We start from the raw sequence: 6,434 nt of genomic DNA, 5'->3' as shown, positions 1-6,434 counted from the left end.
GCGTCCAACTTCAGCCAGGTCATGATCTCGCGGTCTGTGAGTTCGAGCCCCGCGTCAGGCTCTGGGCTGATGGCTCGGAGCCTGGAGCCTGTTTCCGATTCTGTGTCTCCCTCTCTCTCTGCCCCTCCCCCGTTCATGCTCTGTCTCTCTCTGTCCCGAAAATAAATAAAACGTTGAAAAAAAAAATTAAAAAAATAAAATATTGAAAACAGAAAAAGAAACCTTGCATTTGTATCTCAGTGAAATACAGTGATAAAATAAAATGGTAATATAATAGTTCTCTCTGTATTTTAAATAAACTATGTATAGAGTATCAGACTAAGAAATAAAAAGTATAAAATTATGATATATGATGTGGGTATATCTAAATACTATCTGGTTTATAGCAGTTTATTTTCCTCCTCAAATAACTGTGGATTATGCCCATTTACATGTTTTCCCTTCAAAAATTTTATGTCCAGTTCTTTCCATAAATTTAGATTTTGGATGGTTGCACCAATTTCTGCCTAGGAAAACAATGAAAAGAATCAGATTGTAACTTTTATTTTTCAGTGGATGCTATCTGCTATCATCAGGGGCCCTGTGTTTTTCCCTGGATATGCCAACTTCTCTTACTTCTGATATAAAAGAAAACAATTCAGTGCATTTGGAATGAGCAGTGCACAATGGCTGGCTAGCATTAAATGTACATAATCAATTCATCGTCATTTTATACACACTCCATTCCTTTTCTCTGACTCTTAAAACGCATCTGGTTATTTACTGTCCAGAAGATAAAACATTTTGTCAACTTCTTTGATTATCATGAAAATTCCTATAATAATATCACTGATTCTTGTATGTGTTCCAACTAAGGGTTACTTATTAGTTGCAAATATATGAATGTTTTTCAGTCTTTTATGAGTCAAATGAAATGTTCTGTGGAATTTTTTTGTACTCATTTTAAAAATATTTAACCATTTCATTTTTCAGGTGGAAGATATTCTTAGGACAATGCTAGTTATAATTTTCCTTCCTGTTTTATGCCTAAGGAAAAAAAAAATAAAAGCAAAATGAGTTACTTATGAGGACTATCCTAAACATGATGTTTCATATTTTGTGTTTAGGGGAAAATAGAGTAATGTGATGAGAGAAGCAATAATTTCAAGATTATATGCCTTGGAAATTCAAGTCTATTTTTACTTAGTGTTTGTTGGAACATATCAACGATAAAAGTATAAACTAAAAATAAAACACTTAGGATGATCACATTCATAGTTGAGTTTAAAAGCAATGTATTTTTTCCAAGTACATCTGTTATCTTTGATATTAATTGCTGATAACTGAGTAATTGCAGGACTAAACATTAAAATAGGTAATGTTGTGGGGAATAAGCTTAAGAATTCTCTGAACTTGTACCAATGGGCTAACAAGGCATGAAGAAATAGAAAGCCCCAGGATGAACTCAGAACAAAATTAGGTAAACAGGACAAAGGCCCCCAGTATAGGACAAAGGTATAGGAATAGGAAATCTCAGGATGTAAGCATCCAAGATTAGGTAAACCAGATTAGGTACTCAGGGCAGAAGTGAGCCATCCCCACCCCCACCCCCCAACTAGTACAATAGCAGAAAGCTGCTTTCATATGAAGGAAGGACCAAAATAGGTTACCAGGTAAAAAAGACTTTAGACCACAGCAGAGTGAAGTTGCCCAGATTGGAGCTAATTAGCAAAAGAAAGGTGCTTTGGTGACCCTGAGGTAGCATGTTGTCTTTCTTATCCCCTAGGCAAGTTTAGGTAAACAGAGGTGGGGGCTCACATCTGCTGTAAACAGCCTCCCCCTCCTCCACCACCCACCCCAGGGTTTTGTTTTGTATTGACCCAAACCCTAACATTGAATTTCTTCACAACCCCCTTTCCCTCATGCCCATGAGTGAATGTTCACGATTTCATTGTCTCTTTGTGCACATCCGTCACCATGTTTGTAACCCTTCTGATCCTAATAAAAACCAGAACAAGGACCCTTACTTGGGGCTCTTGTCTCTTCCCAGACATTAGCCTCTCTTGCATTTTAATCCTGAGTCTGCTCTCTTGCTGGATGAGAAACAGCTCGAGACCCAGAGTCTATGACATAATGTTATAATTTATCATTAATCCTAGAGAAAAACTGAAAATGAAAGAGGATACTAAAACAAAAAATAGGGATACATTTGCCATATTAATTAATGGAATGTGGTTTTAACTTTTTAGTTCCTAGATCATTTGGAACTTTATACCTGATCTTCATTTTGTCAAAATTGTTCCCTTATACTGTTTTCCATTATTATTTGTGTATGATTTCGATCATTTGAGAATTATTTTTGGTATTTTCTGTATTATAGTGGATTGCATAAATTTTAGGTACAGTGACTAATTGCTACCAAAACCCTTAGTAAAATGTACATCTTTTGCACCATATTATGAAATGTTTCTTTAAACTTCAGATACACAAATGATAAGCTCCAAAGCAACCTTGAATATGAAAACCAAAGCTGGAGACATCACAATTCCGGACTTCAAGTTACATTGCAAACCTGTAGTGATCAAAGCAATATGGTACTGGCACAAAAGTAGGCACATAGAGTAGAAATCCCAGAAATGAACCCACAACTATATGGTCAGCTAATCTTCAACAAAGTAGGGATGAATATCCAATGAGAAAAAGACAGTCTCTTCAACAAATGGTATTAGGAAAATTGGACAGCAACATGCAAAAGAATGAAACTGGAACACTTTCTTACACCATTCAGTAAAATAAATTCAAAATGGATTAAAGACCCAATGGGAGACCTCCAACCATAAAAATCCTACAGGAGAACACAGGCAGTAACCTCTTTGACATTGGTTGTAGCAACTTTTTTCTAGATATGTCTCCTGAGGCAAGGGAAATAAAAGCAAAAATATACTATGGGCACTTCATCAAAATAAAAAGCTTCTGCACAGTGAAGGAAACAATCAACAAAACTAAAAGGCAACCTATGGACTGGAACAAGATACTTGCAAATGACATATCTGATAAAGGGTTAGTATAAAAAATAAAGGACTTACAAAACTCAACATTCAAAAAATGAATAATCCAGTTAAAAAAAATTGGCAGAAGACATGAATAAGTGTTTTTCCAAAGAAGACATATGGATGATATGGATATTAAGACACATAAAAAGATGCTCAACATCGCTGATCATCAGGGAAATACAAATCAAAACTACAATGAAATACCACCTCATACCTGTCAGAATAGCTAAAATAAAAAACACAAGAAACAACAGGTGCTGGCAAGAATGTGGAGAAAATGGAAGCTTCTTGCACTGTTGGTGAGAATGCAAACTGGCTCAGCCACTCTGGAGAACAGTATGGAGGTCCTTCAAAAAGTTAAAAATAGAGCTACCCTATGATCCAGAAACTGTAGTGTTCGGTATTTACCAAAAGAATATAAAAATACTAATTAGAAGGGATACATGCACTCCAATGTTTATAGAAGCTTTATCTATGATAGCTCAATTACGGAAAGAGCCCAGATGTCCATCAACTGATGAATGGATAAAGAAGATATATACATATAATGGAATATTACTCAGCCATCAAAAATAATGAAATGTTGCCGTTTACAATTATATGGATAGAGCTAGAAAGTATTATTATGTTCAGTGAAATCAGTCAGTCAAAGACAAATACCACATGATTACATTTAAATGTGGAATTTAAGAAACGGAACAAATGAGACAAGGGTAAAAAAGCAGAGAGAGAAGCAAACCAAGAAACAATCTCTTAAGTAAGGTTATCAGAGGGGAGGAGGATGGGGGATGAGTAAAATATGTGATGGAAATTAAGACGTGCACTTGGGATGAGCACCCAATGTTGTATGGAAATGTCGATTTACTGTACTGTGCACCAGAAATTAATATTACACTGTATGCTACCTGATGGGAATTTAAATTGAAACTTTAAAAAGTAACATTAAAAAAACAAAACAAGACAAGAGGCCTCACCAAATGGAGGCAGGAATGGAGATGCCTGGGCTACCAATGGAAATATGCAGACAGCAAGGTTGACCAAGAGGGCTGAGTGATTGAAACTTTCTCAAGGGACAGCAATGCATTAGCTTTACATCAAGTCTGGTGAGGGGAAATCGCTTCCCCCTGGGAGAACGTCCAGGTAAAGCCTTTGTAAGTGTCTAGGGTCAGGCCTGAAAAATCACACATAAGATTTGTTCCTGGAACCAAATTTCTTTTTTTTTTTTTTAAGTTTTTATTTATTTTGAGAGACAGAGAAAGCAGAGGAAAGGCAGGGAGAGAGAGGGAGAGAGAGAATCCAGGCTGTCTGTGCGGAGCTGGATGCAGGGCTTGAACACACAAATCATGAGATCATGACCTGAGCTGAAACCAAGAGTCAGGTGCTTAACCAACTGAGCCACCCAGGTGTCCTCTGGAACCAAATTCCACAATGAGGATATTTTTAAAAATGCAATTTCTTAGCTCTCAAATTCAATAACTGCATGTACACATACACACCATATTGTGTATCTGTATACAAACACTTTTTATATATAAAAGAGAGAAACAGATGACCATATTAGTTTAAGACTAGTTATTACGCTACTTTTGTTGAATACTAGGTAAGACTATTGAAAAATAGAAGTATCACACACACAAACATAAGTGAATGATAACTTTCATAAGTGTAGTTATATGTGATTATTCATTTCATTAATAATGATACAACTCAAAATAGTTTGGAAGGCAAGCTGTAGTGATTGCCTTCAGTATTTGTGTCTCATTTTGGGGAAAATATCCTTCCTCAGTGATAGCCAACTTACTATTTTTTTGATATTCAGAAAAAAATGTATTATAAACCAATTATAATCTGGGTTACTGAATCATTATATGAGCAGTTTTCAAATTTTATCCTACCTCAGATCCTTTCTTCAAAAATGTGAAAAAAAATTTACTACAGGGTCATGTAGTAAATATTGCTTGTTTGTTTTTGTTTTTTGTTTGTTTGTGTTGTTTTTCTTTTTGTCAGCCATGAGGGACTACTTAAACATGCAAAATTCCTTTAAAGTATAAATATTGTCCTAATTTTTAAAAGCACATTTATATTTATCCAGACTGCATTCCACAATAGATCATAGCCCATTGCATAGTAGGAGAGATACAGTTGCTTCAAAAGTGTTGTTTTCGATCAACTTCAGAATCCCGTTAGATTTTGTATCAAACTAGCTCTATGGACGTAAGTCATACACCTGTCTTCTTTTTGCCATTGACCTGTGATTAAGAACAGCCAAATGTTAGTGTAGATAAATAGAATTAGGGGCGTCGTTTATGATCAGGGGACTGTGTAATTAAATGGAATATTATTACTCTTTCATGGGATTTTTTTTAATTGAGATGAAATGCCTATACCCTGTAATACAGCAAGTACACACATGCACAAATACACACACGTTACTTGATTCCAAACATAAACATGGCATATATATCTTTTACTGGATAATTGAGATTATGTTTAAATCGTCGAAGAGTTAAAAAAGAATAAACCAGAATATGTTTCTTATTACACATATGTGTGAGATGGTCCTCACAACATTTCTTTTTTAACTTTTCTTGGGGCAAAATTCTCACAACATAAAATGATCCATTGATGATCTTATTTTATTTTCTTTTATGTTTTACTGTATTTTGTCTTATTTTATTTTACTTTTAAGCTTATTTTGAGAAAGAGAGAGGGCAAGCGGTGTAGGAGCAGAGAGAGAGGGGAGAGAGAGAGAATCCTAAGCACGCTCTGTACTGTCAGGGCAGATCCTGCGGTGGGGCTTGAACTCGCAAACTGGGAACCGTGAGATCGTGACCTGAGCAGACACCAAGAGTCAGATGCTTAGCCAACCGAGCCACTCAGGTGCTCCATCCATTAACCATTTGAAAGTATACCATGTCATGGCATTTAGTACATTCGCCATATTGCACAACCATCACCCCTACCTAGTTCTAAGACATTTTCATCATCCCAAAAGGAAACAAAGCTGTCATTACTCAGTTCCCCTCCCCTCTGCTCCTGGAAACCGTTGGTCTACCTTCTGTTTCTGGGGGTTTACCTCTTCCAAAAGTTTCATGTAAATGGAATCCTACAATATGTGACATTCTGTGGCTTCTCTCGTTAGGCGTGTTTTCAAGGCTCCTTCTCGTGGTAGCCCAGCAGCACTTTATTTCTTTGATGGCTGAATAATATTTAATTGCATGGTTTTACCACCATGGTTTATCCACTCAGCAGCTGATGGACATTTGACTTGATATCACCTCTTGTTGTTGTGATCACTGCTGCTATGAACGTTTTTGTAAAACTGCTTGTTTCAACACCTGTCTTCAATTATTTTAGGCATGTATCTAGGAGTAGAATTATAGGGTCATGTAGTAATTCTGT

This window comes from Prionailurus viverrinus, chromosome C2, assembly GCF_022837055.1.
Source record: "Prionailurus viverrinus isolate Anna chromosome C2, UM_Priviv_1.0, whole genome shotgun sequence".
NCBI lineage: Eukaryota > Metazoa > Chordata > Mammalia > Carnivora > Felidae > Prionailurus > Prionailurus viverrinus.
The sequence above is the reverse complement of the archived record's forward strand: the minus strand, read 5'-3'. Positions refer to the sequence as shown.